This window comes from Rattus norvegicus, chromosome 5, assembly GCF_021556685.1.
Source record: "Rattus norvegicus strain SHRSP/BbbUtx chromosome 5, alternate assembly SHRSP_T2T, whole genome shotgun sequence".
In the NCBI taxonomy this organism is placed as follows: Eukaryota; Metazoa; Chordata; class Mammalia; order Rodentia; family Muridae; genus Rattus; species Rattus norvegicus.
The window spans coordinates 112,106,633-112,121,047 of NC_141538.1; positions in this window are offsets into that span (position 1 = coordinate 112,106,633).

Here is a 14,415-nt window from a genome sequence, read left to right on the forward strand (position 1 = left end):
AGGGAATACTGGTTTAAAGGCTTAACACTTTAATAAGAAAGATAGAAAGCATTCCATTTTCTTATTTTTCAAAACATGTGAATACTGTCCTTTCAAATCCCTCAAATGTATTCATCCAAACACTTGCCTCTGGCAAGCACATTCTAGTCATCCTGAAGCCCTTCTCTCTGAGTCTCATCTTTATGAATTTTATCCTAATTTCTGCTATCACTTCTGCTTATCTTCATCCTTTTTGTATTGTTGGTCCTTGTGGGGATGGTTTTGGATCTTGTTTTATTTTGTTATGATGGATGATTCAGTGGATTGAAGGTAGTGCCTGCAACATGCTAAGCACATTCTTTAGCACAGAGACACACACCTAGCCTCTCCTATTTGCTTTTAGATTTGTTTTTGCCTTAACGTTTTGTCTCTGAGATCACTTTTCCATTAGTAGTCTGAATCTGTAGGTGGAAATCACTTGCAGAACACAGGGCTGCTTGCTGCACCTGCCTGAAAGGAGAATTTAAAGGCAAAGCCTCACTTTATCACAGCATGCCAGCAAGATTGCCTGGTAATTCTTCATTTTGGATATTATTGAGAGGAGTAGTAAATAGGTGTGATACTCAAGGTTTTTGCCTTTCTGTACCATACTGTGTATAAGTTGATTTTATGAGTGACTTACATACCTATCCACTTGAAGTATGCACTTGCTTCTACAGTCATCTTCTCATGGGGATAACATGAGGGAGTTGGTGTTTAAGGTTGAGATCTCGACTTTGATTGGGGCTCACAATAGGAAATAGCCTATATTGGGTCTGTTGTCTAAGGACATTATTAAGTATATTATCCATTATACAAACTCATTATCTTGTATACAAGGCTTTAGAAGCATATACCTTTTAGAGTTTAACAGAGAAAAAATTCCATCTCTTTTCATAAATGTTGTCTTCTTTCCATAATGAGAAATTCACATTTTCAATAATGTAACTCATTAGATTTCCATTTGTTTTGCTCTGGTTGCCAGGAAGCTCAGGGCAAAACATAGTAGTTAAATATAGCGGCAGATATTTTAGTTAGCATAAATCTATTTCCCCTTTCGCTTGGGTTTTCCATTTGTATTTTATTAGGTTGTTTTATATTTATATTTGTTTATATACCAGTCATCTCAAATCTATTTGTGAAAGACTAGAGGTCCAATCTAGATTTGCAATACCTGCAGCAAACAGTCTTAACTGCAATCTTTGACTTTCGTGCTGTATGTGGAAGATTCTTCTACAGATTAATAGGTCTTTATGGACAAAGATGAAGTCTATTATAGACTAACAAATTTGGAGATTACAAATTTTGTTGCCAGGTTTTTTAAAGTTGAAACTCAGTTTGACATTAAAAACTAGACTGTAGATCAGAGTAAATGATTCAGAGAGGAGGGCTGGTCAATAATATGAGGTACTCTGCCCACTCCATTTTTTGTGTGGGTACTTTCACCCCTTCTTTTGTTCATCGCTAACTTTTAGCTTTTTTCTCCCTGTATAAATATTTCTACCCTGGCAATATCAAGATACCAGTACTTGACCAGGGAAATTAAAAAAATTCCTGAATAAAAATTTGATGAGATGACCTGTTTGCATTGAGCATAACATACCATGGGATAAACATCTATATAAGGATGGATGCGTTATTAATAACTGAGGTTTGTGAGGTCTTATGAAGGAACAACCTGATTGGCTAAAGCAGGACATGCACAATCAGAGATTGTGACAAAATGTCTGGGGATAGAATTATGAGGCTTTTGCAGTTCATGTGTTCTTTATTTTTTAGACTCTATGAGGTTTTTCAGAACTGTTAAATAGAAGAACGACAGTATAAATTTAGCTTAGATCAGAGGTTTGCATCCCATGGGATGTGAGCCCCTTGTGGGTAACACACCAAATATTCTGCATGACACATATTTAAATTACAATTCAGCAATAAACAGCAATAAAGTTTCTGCTATGCAGTAGCAATGAAATTAATTTTATGGTTGGGGGTCACCACAGCATGAGAAACTGCATTTAAGGGGTTAGCCTTAGGAAGGTTGAGAACTGCTGACTTAGAAAGATTGACATGTTATTGGTTATAGGTTGAAGAGTTAAAGGAAGAAAGGCAACTCATAGAAGCAAGACAATTTTCTTGGGCCACACCGTTAAATAATGAGCCTGAATATAGACTTAGGTCCGTGCTTTAGATCTTCTCTGTGAGGTCTGTTATGTTATTTTCTTGTGATGGAGAGAAAGAACTGGGCAAGAAACAGAGCTTTGATTTTGACTGCATAGAAACAAGTGACTAGGGCTGGTGTTGCTGGTTTGGCATGAAGTACTGCCCAGAATATGGAAGTATGCAGGATTTCAGAACATGATGGAATTGGGTAGGTGCCCTAGAAGTATCGCACACCTTTGGATAAAACTGTAGGTTTCTAGTTAGAAAAGGATGTGAAATGAGACCAGAGAGTCTTGAAAACATATTTTTAGCAGAGTACAGCTGATTTAGCACTATCTGTATTAGGTCTTAAAAACGTGCTTATCTATCTACTGCTCCTGGGAGGTTCTTAGCTCTTACAGGAAGTATAAAACATAATAGATAAGTCAAGACATGCCTGTAAAACCAAATAAGAAGATATTACATTTTATATTTCTATACTTGGTGTTTATTTTCATGTAGTTTCCCAAATATAAAGTTTCCTTTAAGTTTTAGTGGTTCTAAGTTGAACAAAAGTATGGTCTACAGACTCTCTCTCTCTCTCTCTCTCTCTCTCTCTCTCTCTCTCTCTGTTTAGTGAGTGAAGAGGACTGTGATGTTTGATATTCATTATCAATTTGATGACTTCTAGAATCACCAAGGAGAAAAACCTGTGACATATTTGTGTTCAGTGGGGTGGTGTAGGTAGCTCCCTTCCATGAACTGGGGTTTTTAATGTATAGAAAAGGAAAAGTGAGCTGAATACCTGCATTCATCTCTTCCTGGCTCCCACTGTGGATGCACTGTGACCAGTTGCCTTAGGCTCTGCTGACATGCTGTCTCTTCCACCATGGTCTATATTCTAAAACTGAGGACAAAAAGCTTCGTTCCTAAAGTTGATTTTGTCAGTTCCAAGACAAATAACTAAGGCAAAGATCCTAGTTTAGGAGTTCTAATGGGAGAACCCGAATGGGAAGACAAGTGTCAGGCAATGGTGGCAGTGTTCTCTCATGGTCCCCAGAGAGTTTTTGTACCTGCCTATAAGGCTATATACCGTCTTCCCACTATGTGAACTTAGAAAGATTTGATAATTCATCTGGACAGTTGTAATATTGTTGAGACTTTATGGTTACACATTCTTTAAGGTACCTAGATTTTTGTGTTGCTGTGACATTTTACATGTGCTTACATGGTGGCTTTTGTGAGATATACAATTCTACTGATGGTTGCAATTAAGCAAAGTCTCAAATAGCTAGGCAAAACAAAGATGCTCTTCAACTTTCCTGGAGTCTTCTTCTCTCACTTCAAATTTATGGTCAATATTGGTCCTCACACTCTCCTCTAAGCTCTAATTTGTGATGAAAATCAAAACATCAATGAAGCCTGCCCCTATTCATCACCCCCAACAAAGGACACCTCTTCCCCATGCCGCTTCAGAGTTCTTTTCTGTATAGAAAACAGCGGTCACTTTCTGCATTAGTGGTCTTCCAAGAGAAGAATTACATTCAGAAAAAATATTTCAGATTAAACACATTAGGAAAGAGGCACCACACAAAATGAAAATATTATTCAAATGAACTCCCTGTCTAATTTTAAAATGTTAAATCCTGATGTTTCATGTTTCAAGGTTGGAGTGTTAATACCTCATGCTCGTTGTAGACTAATGACTCAAGCCTTATGAACACAGACTTCATTTAAACAGACCTCTTTCTTTGAGGAAAGCAGAAGAAGTGGAATTTTAATGAGCATTTATCAAACCAAGGGCTTGGTGGACTGTTTGTGCTGCCCTTTTAAATATTACACAACTTTGACATAAACATTACCAAATCTCTTTTAGAAAGAAAACTGGGTTTAAGATTCTATTCTTTGGAGTTCTCTGCACCCAAATCCCGTGGGAGGGAGAGCTAAACCTTCAGAGAGGCAGACAAGCCTGGGAAACCAGAAGAGACTGCTCTCTGCACACACATCTCGGACGCCAGAGGAAAAAGCCAAAGACCATCTGGAACCCTGGTGCACTGAAGCTCCCGGAAGGGGCAGCACAGGTCTTCCTGGTTGCTGCCACCGCAAAGATCCCGTGGGCAGCACCACACAAGCGAACTTGAGCCTCGGGACCACAGGTAAGACCAACTTTTCTGCTGCAAGAAAGCTGCCTGGTGAACTCAAGACACAGGCCCACAGGAACAGCTGAAGACCTGTAGAGAGGAAAAACTACACGCCCGAAAGCAGAACACTCTGTCCCCATAACTGACTGAAAGAGAGGAAAACAGGTCTATAGCACTCCTGACACAAAGGCTTATAGGACAGTCTAGCCACTGTCAGAAATAGCAGAACAAAGTAACACTAGAGATAATCTGATGGCAAGAGGCAAGCGCAGGAACCTAAGCAACAGAAACCAAGACTACATGGCATCATCGGAGCCCAATTCTCCCACCAAAACAAACATGGAATATCCAAACACACCAGAAATGCAAGATCTAGTTTCAAAATCATATTTGATCATGATGCTGGAGGACTTCAAGAAAGACGTGAAGAACTCCCTTAGGGAAACACAGGAAAACATAAATAAACAAGTAGAAGCCTACAGAGAGGAATCGCAAAAATCCCTGAAAGAATTCCAGGAAAACACAATCAAACAGTTGAATGAATTAAAAATGGAAATAGAAGCAATCAAGAAAGAACACATGGAAACAACCCTGGATATAGAAAACCAAAAGAAGAGACAAGGAGCTGTAGATACAAGCTTCACCAACAGAATACAAGAGATGGAAGAGAGAATCTCAGGAGCAGAAGATTCCATAGAAATCATTGACTCAACTGTCAAAGATAATGTAAAGCGGAAAAAGCTACTGGTCCAAAACATACAGGAAATCCAGGACTCAATGAGAAGATCAAACCTAAGGATAATAGGTATAGAAGAGAGTGAAGACTCCCAGCTCAAAGGACCAGTAAATATCTTCAACAAAATCATAGAAGAAAACTTCCCTAACCTAAAAAAAGAGATACCCATAGACATACAAGAAGCCTACAGAACTCCAAATGATTGGACCAGAAAAGAAACACCTCCCGTCACATAATTGTCAAAACACCAAACGCACAAAATAAAGAAAGAATATTAAAAGCAGTAAGGGAAAAAGGTCAAGTAACATATAAAGGCAGACCCATCAGAATCACACCAGACTTCTCGCCAGAAACTATGAAGGCCAGAAGATCCTGGACTGATGTCATACAGACCCTAAGAGAACACAAATGCCAGCCCAGGTTACTGTATGCTGCAAAATTCTCAATTAACATAGATGGAGAAACCAAGATATTCCATGACAAAAGGAAATTTACACAATATCTTTCTACAAATCCAGCACTACAAAGGATAATAAATGGTAAAGCCCAACATAAGGAGGCAAGCTATACCCTAGAAGAAGCAAGAAACTAATCGTCTTGGCAACAAAACAAAGAGAGTGAAAGCACACAAACGTAACCTCACATCCAAATATGAATATAACGGGAAGCAATAATCACTATTCCTTAATATCTCTCAACATCAATGGCCTCAACTCCCCAATAAAAAGACATAGATTAACAAACTGGATACGCAATGAGGACCCTGCATTCTGCTGCCTACAGGAAACACACCTCAGAGACAAAGACAGACACTACCTCAGAGTGAAAGGCTGGAAAACAATTTTCCAAGCAAATGGTCAGAAGAAGCAAGCTGGAGTAGCCATTCTAATATCAAATAAAATCAATTTTCAACTAAAAGTCATCAAAAAAGATAAGGAAGGACACTTCATATTCATCAAAGGAAAAATCAACCAAGATGAACTCTCAATCCTAAATATCTATGCCCCAAATACAAGGGCACCTACATACGTAAAAGAAACCTTACTAAAGCTCAAAACACACATTGCACCTCACACAATAATAGTGGGAGATTTCAACACCCCACTCTCATCAATGGACAGATCATGGAAACAGAAATTAAACAGTGATGTCGACAGACTAAGAGAAGTCATGAGCCAAATGGACTTAACGGATATTTATAGAACATTCTATCCTAAAGCAAAAGGATATACCTTCTTCTCAGCTCCTCATGGTACTTTCTCCAAAATTGACCATATAATTGGTCAAAAAACGGGCCTCAACAGGTACAGAAAGATAGAAATAATCCCATGCGTGCTATCAGACCACCACGGCCTAAAACTGGTCTTCAATAACAATAAGGGAAGAATGCCCACATATACGTGGAAATTGAACAATGCTCTACTCAATGATAACCTGGTCAAGGAAGAAATAAAGAAAGAAATTAAAAACTTTTTAGAATTTAAGGAAAATGAAGGTACAACATACCCAAGCTTATGGGACACATTGAAAGCTGTGCTAAGAGGAAAACTCATAGCGCTGAGTGCCTGCAGAAAGAAACAGGAAAGAGCATATGTCAGCAGCTTGACAGCACACCTAAAAGCTCTAGAACAAAAAGAAGCAAATACACCCAGGAGGAGTAGAAGGCAGGAAATAATCAAACTCAGAGCTGAAATCAACCAAGTAGAAACAAAAAGGACCATAGAAAGAATCAACAGAACCAAAAGTTGGTTCTTTGAGAAAATCAACAAGATAGATAAACCCTTAGCCAGACTAACGAGAGGACACAGAGAGTGCATCCAAATTAACAAAATCAGAAATGAAAAGGGAGACATAACTACAGATTCAGAGGAAATTCAAAAAATCATCAGATCTTACTATAAAAACCTATATTCAACAAAACTTGAAAATCTTCAGGAAATGGACAATTTCCTAGACAGATACCAGGTATCGAAGTTAAATCAGGAACAGATAAACCAGTTAAACAACCCCATTACTCCTAAGGAAATAGAAGCAGTCATTAAAGGTCTCCCAACCAAAAAGAGCCCAGGTCCAGACGGGTTTAGTGCAGAATTCTACCAAACCTTCATAGAAGACCTCATACCAATATTATACAAACTATTCCACAAAATTGAAACAGATGGATCACTACCGACTACCTTCTACGAAGCCACAATTACTCTTATACCTAAACCACACAAAGACACAACAAAGAAAGAGAACTTCAGACCAATTTCCCTTATGAATATCGATGCAAAAATACTCAACAAAATTCTGGCCAACCGAATCCAAGAGCACATCAAAACAATCATCCACCATGACCAAGTAGGCTTCATCCCAGGCATGCAGGGATGGTTTAATATACGGAAAACCATCAACGTGATCCATTATATAAACAAACTGAAAGAACAAAACCAAATGATCATTTCATTAGACGCTGAGAAAGCATTTGACAAAATTCAACACCCCTTCATGATAAAAGTCCTGGAGAGAATAGGAATTCAAGGCCCATACCTGAACATAGTAAAAGCCATATACAGTAAACTAGTTGCTAACATTAAACTAAATGTAGAGAAACTCGAAGCAATCCCACTAAAATCAGGGACTAGACAAGGCTGCCCACTCTCTCCCTACTTATTCAATATAGTTCTTGAAGTTCTAGCCAGAGCAATCAGACAACAAAAGGAGGTCAAGGGGATACAGATCGGAAAAGAAGAAGTCAAAATATCACTGTTTGCAGATGATATGATAGTGTATTTAAGTGATCCCAAGAGTTCCACCAGAGAACTACTAAAGCTGATAAACATCTTCAGCAAAGTGGCTGGGTATAAAATTAACTCAAATAAATCAGTAGCCTTCCTCTACACAAAAGAGAAACAAGCCGAGAAAGAAATTAGGGAAACGACACCCTTCATAATAGACCCCAATAATATAAAGTACCTCGGTGTGACTTTAACCAAGCAAGTAAAAGATTTGTACAATAAGAACTACAAGACACTGAAGAAGGAAATTGAAGAAGACCTCAGAAGATGGAAAGATCTCCCATGCTCATGGATTGGCAGGATTAATATAGTAAAAATGGCCATTTTACCAAAAGCAATCTACAGATTCAATGCAATCCCCATCAAAATACCAATCCAATTCTTCAAAGAGTTAGACAGAACAATTTGCAAATTCATCTGGAATAACAAAAAACCCAGGATAGCTAAAGCTATCCTCAACAATAAAAGGAGTTCAGGGGGAATCACTATCCCTGAACTCAAGCAGTACTACAGAGCAATAGTGATAAAAACTGCATGGTATTGGTACAGAGGCAGCCAGATAGACCAATGGAACAGAATTGAAGACCCAGAAATGAACTCACACACCTATGGTCACTTGATTTTTGACAAAGGAGCCAAAACCATCCAATGGAAAAAAGATAGCATTTTCAGCAAATGGTGCTGGTTCAACTGGAGGTCAACATGTAGAAGAATGCAGATCGATCCATGCTTATCACCCTGTACAAAGCTTAAGTCCAAGTGGATCAAGGACCTCCACATCAAACCAGATACACTCAAACTGATAGAAGAAAAACTAGGGAAGCATCTGGAACACATGGGCACTGGAAAAAATTTCCTGAACAAATCACCAATGGCTTACGCTCTAAGATCAAGAATCGACAAATGGGATCTCATAAAACTACAAAGCTTCTGTAAGGCAAAGGACACGGTGGTTAGGACAAAACGGCAACCAACAGATTGGGAAAAGATCTTTACCAATCCTACAACAGATAGAGGCCTTATGTCCAAAATATACAAAGAACTCAAGAAGTTAGACCGCAGGGAAACAAATAACCCTATTAAAAATGGGGTTCAGAGCTAATCAAAGAATTCACAGCTGAGGAATGCCGAATGGCTGAGAAACACCTAAAGAAATGTTCAACATCTTTATTCATAAGGGAAATGCAAATCAAAACAACCCTGAGATTTCACCTCCCACCAGTGAGAATGGCTAAGATCAAAAACTCAGGGGACAACAGATGCTGGCGAGGATGTGGAGGAAGAGGAACACTCCTCCATTGTTTGTGGGATTGCAAACTGGTACAACCATTCTGGAAATCAGTCTGGAGAATCCTCAGAAAATTGGACATTGAACTGCCTGAGGATCCAGCTATACCTCTCTTGGGCATATACCCAAAAGATGCCCCAACATATAAAAAAGACACGTGCTCCACTATGTTCATTGCAGCCTTATTTATAATAGCCAGAAGCTGGAAAGAACCCAGATGCCCTTCAACAGAGGAATGGATACAGAAAATGTGGTACATCTACACAATGGAATATTACTCAGCTATCAAAAACAACGAGTTCATGAAATTCGTAGGCAAATGGTTGGAACTGGAAAACATCATCCTGAGTGAGCTAACCCAATCACAGAAGGACATACATGGTATGCACTCATTGATAAGTGGCTATTAGCCCAAATGCTTGAATTACTCTAGATGCCTAGAGCAAATTAAACTCAAGACGGATGATCAAAATGTGAATGCTTCACTCCTTCTTTAAAAGGGGAACAAGAATACCCTTGGCAGGGAAGAGAGAGGCAAAGATTAAAACAGAGACTGAAGGAACACCCATTCAGAGTCTGCCCCACATGTGGCCCATACATATATAGCCACCCAATTAGACAAGATGGATGAAGCAAAGAAGTGCAGACCGACAGGAGCCGGATGTAGATCGCTCCTAAGAGACACAGCCAGAATACAGCAAATACACAGGCGAATGCCAGCAGCAAACCACTGAACTGAGAATAGGACCCCCGTTGAAGGAATCAGAGAAAGAACTGGAAGAGCTTGAAGGGGCTCGAGTCTCCATATGTACAACAATGCCAAGCAACCAGAGCTTCCAGGGACTAAGACCCTACCCAAAGACTATACATGGACTGACCCTGGACTCTGACCTCATAGGTAGCAATGCATATCCTAGTAAGAGCACCAGTGGAAGGGGAAGCCCTGGGTCCTGCTAAGACTGAACCCCCAGTGAACTAGACTGGTGGGGGGAGGGCGGCAATGGTGGGAGGGTTGTGAGGGGAACACCCATAATTAAGGGGAGGGGGAAGGGGGATGTTTGCCCGGATACCGGGAAAAGGAATAACACTTGAAATATATATAAGAAATACTCAAGTTAATTAAAAAATATAGAAATAAAAAAAAGTTAATTTGTTGCAAAACACATAGAAAATTATAACAAATGTTATTATCCAAATGGAGGGTAAGCAGCTTTTTCAGAAATCCACAATTTATTTACAATAGAACTATCGGCCATTTAGGTAGAGAAGCAAATTACTCAAAAAAATAAATGGCTTCAGAGAAAAATTCTAATGAGAATTTTATCTTCATCGTATCAGTTTTCTATATTAAAGACCAAAACAGAGGTGTATTTCTTATACATCTTCATTTTTGTACCAATGTTATTTTTGTCTGTTGGGTAATGAAATATATGAAAATATAATGTACATATATTTAAAAATAAAATAAAATCCTGTTAAACTCTAAAGAAAGTTTATCATTCATTCAAGTCACACAAAATAAATGACTACATGGATTTCTATACAAATGATACTCCACATGGTAACTCAAACAAGAAAGACATGGTGACTCAAACAACAAAGAAGTGAATGTCAGGTTTTTGTCTCTGTGGACATATCTCATGAGAGTATGAAGCAGAAGAACCATAAGACTGTAATAATTGAAGACCTCCTGAGAAATCAGAGTGAAGATTGGAAGATTGTAAATATAAAGATCAAATGGGTAAACCACAGAGAAAGTATTTTCATCAGTGGCATCAGCGAAATCAAAGTCAGCAGTAGCCATCCTCACTAACATCTATAAATGGACAGCAGGATAACAGTCAGAATGAAGGCTTGACTATTGATCTGAACAGTTTTAGGAAACCAAGGCAGCCATCTTTTTGGAGGTAATTGTCCCCATGATATCATGGAGGGGAACATGCAGAAGCCTTGTCAGATACATGGGAAAGCAGATGAAGGCTACTTCTTGCTAAGCACATTTCTTCCGCTTAGGTATTGGAGCCCATGCTCCAGTTAGATTATAAAGAGAGACTTCCAAAAACGTTAGCTATAGAAAAACAGGAATTGCTAATGCTATTCTGTCATATTAACAGAACAGTGCCCAACCACGTTTATTATCAGAGATGCTTCCTCCAGCAGTGGATCAAAGCAGCCACATGGACCCAGGGCCGAACATTAGATGGAGCTTAAGGAACTCTGCAGAAGTGGATGGTGTGGAAATCTAAAGGATAGAGTAAACAGGAGAACATGGCCCACAGAATCAACTAGGCAGTCCTCATAGGGGCTCAGGGAGACTGAAACAACAACCATGGAGCCTGCATGACTCTGCACCAGGTAATCTACATACGGGTTGTGGCTGCTTAGCTTGGTGTTTTTGTTGGACTTCTACCAGTGGGATTGTTGGTGTTTCTGACACTATTGCTCCATCTGGTTTGTCACTTCCAGGCTTCACAACATTCCAAATATGAGGGTCAATGCCTAGTTTTAATACATATTGTTATTTAGGGTTCAATTACTATCACTGGAAGGCCTACTCTTTTCTGAAGGGAAATGGAGGAACCATAGATCTGAGGCAGAGTGGACTTGGAGGGGGAGTGGGTATGGGGAGAATGGGAAGGCTTCAGTCTGGATGCATTGTATAGAAGAAAAATAAAGAAAAATAAAATAAAATGATTCGGTTCGCACAATAAAAAAAATTATGACCTAATGCCTTAAAAATAGGCCTATATTACACATGGGTCAGCCACATAGTGTTGCATATAGTCTCCCAGTTTTCTTGGGAACTTAGTAGTTTCTTGTTTATAGCTTTGAATGTGATAGGCAAGCCCTTTTGTGTATATATTTATTGTCCTCAAGAGCGATTTTTTTAATTATAAATTTTCTTATACAAATCAAATAAATAAAAACGTCATGCAAGAAAATTAACCAGTCTATTAGCCAAAGTGAACCAACATCTACACAACTCAGTGAGCTTCTCTCCAGTCATGGAATGATTGGCACAGAAGTTTGAAGCTTCATGTTAATGTACACGTTCAATATCAAATGATGAATTCTAACATGGCTTTTACTTCTGGATACTTTCTTTCCTTAGATTCTGCAAATCAAATTGATGTTTTGTGAGAGAACAAGGGGCTGTCAACAGTCCTGAAAAGATGACCATTTGCCTCACGGAAATCAGCTTTGTTCCTTGGTAGTCCATTTCTGTATATTCCTGTATGTGTAACCACTTCTGCCTCGATGCTGAATCACAGAGCATTTTTTAAAGGGCATTATAAATGGCAATGAAATTCAACAGTTGTATACCAGAACTATCCAAAGTTCAGCAGAAGTGATGACCATATGAATATCTATCGAGGGATGATAAACCAGATCAAAATAACCACTGGCCTGTAGCAATTACCACTCATTCCAACTTCCGTCCCAACTTCAGAGGTATTAAAATAAGAAGCACTGTTTTCTTACAATCAAGGAAATAAAGGGTAAGAAAATAAAGGAACACTGAACACATATTTTCATAGCTTCTGTGTTCTGCTTCTCAGATTCTGATCAAGTCCCAGCTCTTTTGTTTTTGATCCTTCCCTTTAGTATCTTCCACATCCCCACAGAGAAATCCTGTTATATCCTTGCCCCATCCCCTGAGGGAACTTCCTTCCTCTATTCTAGGCTCTAATTTAGCATCTACCTCAAGAGCTCTTCTAAATGGACAGAAAATTAAATCTCTCTTTTCCTGTTAGGGAGATAAAAGCGTACAATATAGCTAATAGTGATGTGTGCTCTTCATTTCCACCCTTCAATGATAGGCCAGGCAACAGCAGAGGGTTTTGCTTGGTTTAATTTAACCCAAAAAATACTTTTAAAAAATTGAAAACTTGTAATGATAATTATGTTTCAATGTTAAAAATATTTTGGAACATTTTCATATGTAATTAATCTATGCTATTTCATACCCTGAAAAATTTATATGTATAGTTGTTGGTGTATGTGTGTGTGTGTGTGTGTTTCATAGAAATTTCATTTGTTTCTGTTTCCTTTATCTTCTACATTTATCAAACTGAAGTGTAATAAAGCCAGCATACTTTTCCCTTTAGTTGCATTTCCTAATACAATGGTTACTAGCTACTATTTATTTTGCTAAAACAAGCAAATTCAAGGGAACTATCATTCAAAATGTTAATAATATACCCAAGGTCACATGGACAGAAAGTGGCAGAGCTGGCCTTCACACTGAGGCCATTGGGCTAAAATTCAACTGGATAGGCAACCAGGGTGAATGAGGACTGACCACTAACTAAGATACCAGTGCTATGCTCATGGTAGCTTGTGACAGGATATTTTTCTTTTAGACTTCATTGGAAGATAAGTATTTGTGTTTGAAGTCTAATAAGAATGACAGTTTTTAAAACAACAACAGCAACAATAAAGAGTACTGTTTCAAAGTCTATTCTTGAATGTTGCTGGACATGAAGTAAACAAAGCAATCCAAGAACAGATAAAAATTCTCTGAGCCATACAGTGTTGGGACTCAAAAGTATTTTGATAAAGAGAGATTAAACTAGTGTTCTGGCCACCCTGTTTGAATTTGATGAAAGTATACGTAATTTTCTTTAATCCAATATGACCAGTGTCATGCTAGGAAAGGATGATGTGAACCATGAAAGATGTCTGTGTGCCTTTAGTGGGTGGGGCAAGTCAAGGACTACTGATCACTGATGATGCCATTTGCTGAGAAAAGATTCTCCTTTAAAATCTTTGAGAAAATATGGCTCTATTAAAATGTTGATTGAGGGCTTTGAGCATCCTTAAATGTGAAAGAACAAATACCCTATGTATTCAGTCAATGTGGTGCCTTATCATAGCCACAGTAGGAAATGACATAACATCCAGAGTTATACTCCTTTTGGGGTATCCTCTAAACCTTCAAATTCACTCCTGGTTAGAGCCACGCAATGATAGACTTCAAAATGTGTCAGGAAAATGTTCAACTGCTTCCAAGATCCCATCAGATTGTTTATCCAGCAGGGCTCTTCAAAGAACTGCTCTATCAGGGACTAGGCTAGCCAAGACACTCCCAGTGCCAATTCTCCCACAATAGGAGTTCAAACTAGTCTTAGATATTATTTCTTCCTGGATTCTATAATTTTTCTGAGTCCCAGAACTGTCTCATGTCTTATAATTCAGCTAAGAGTGAGGATTCAGGGCCAAGTCTCGTGCGAAGTCCCCTGCTGTATACTATTGTAACACATATTTTTCTCAGACTTCCCATCCCCATTTCTACAACTATCACATCCTTGCCTC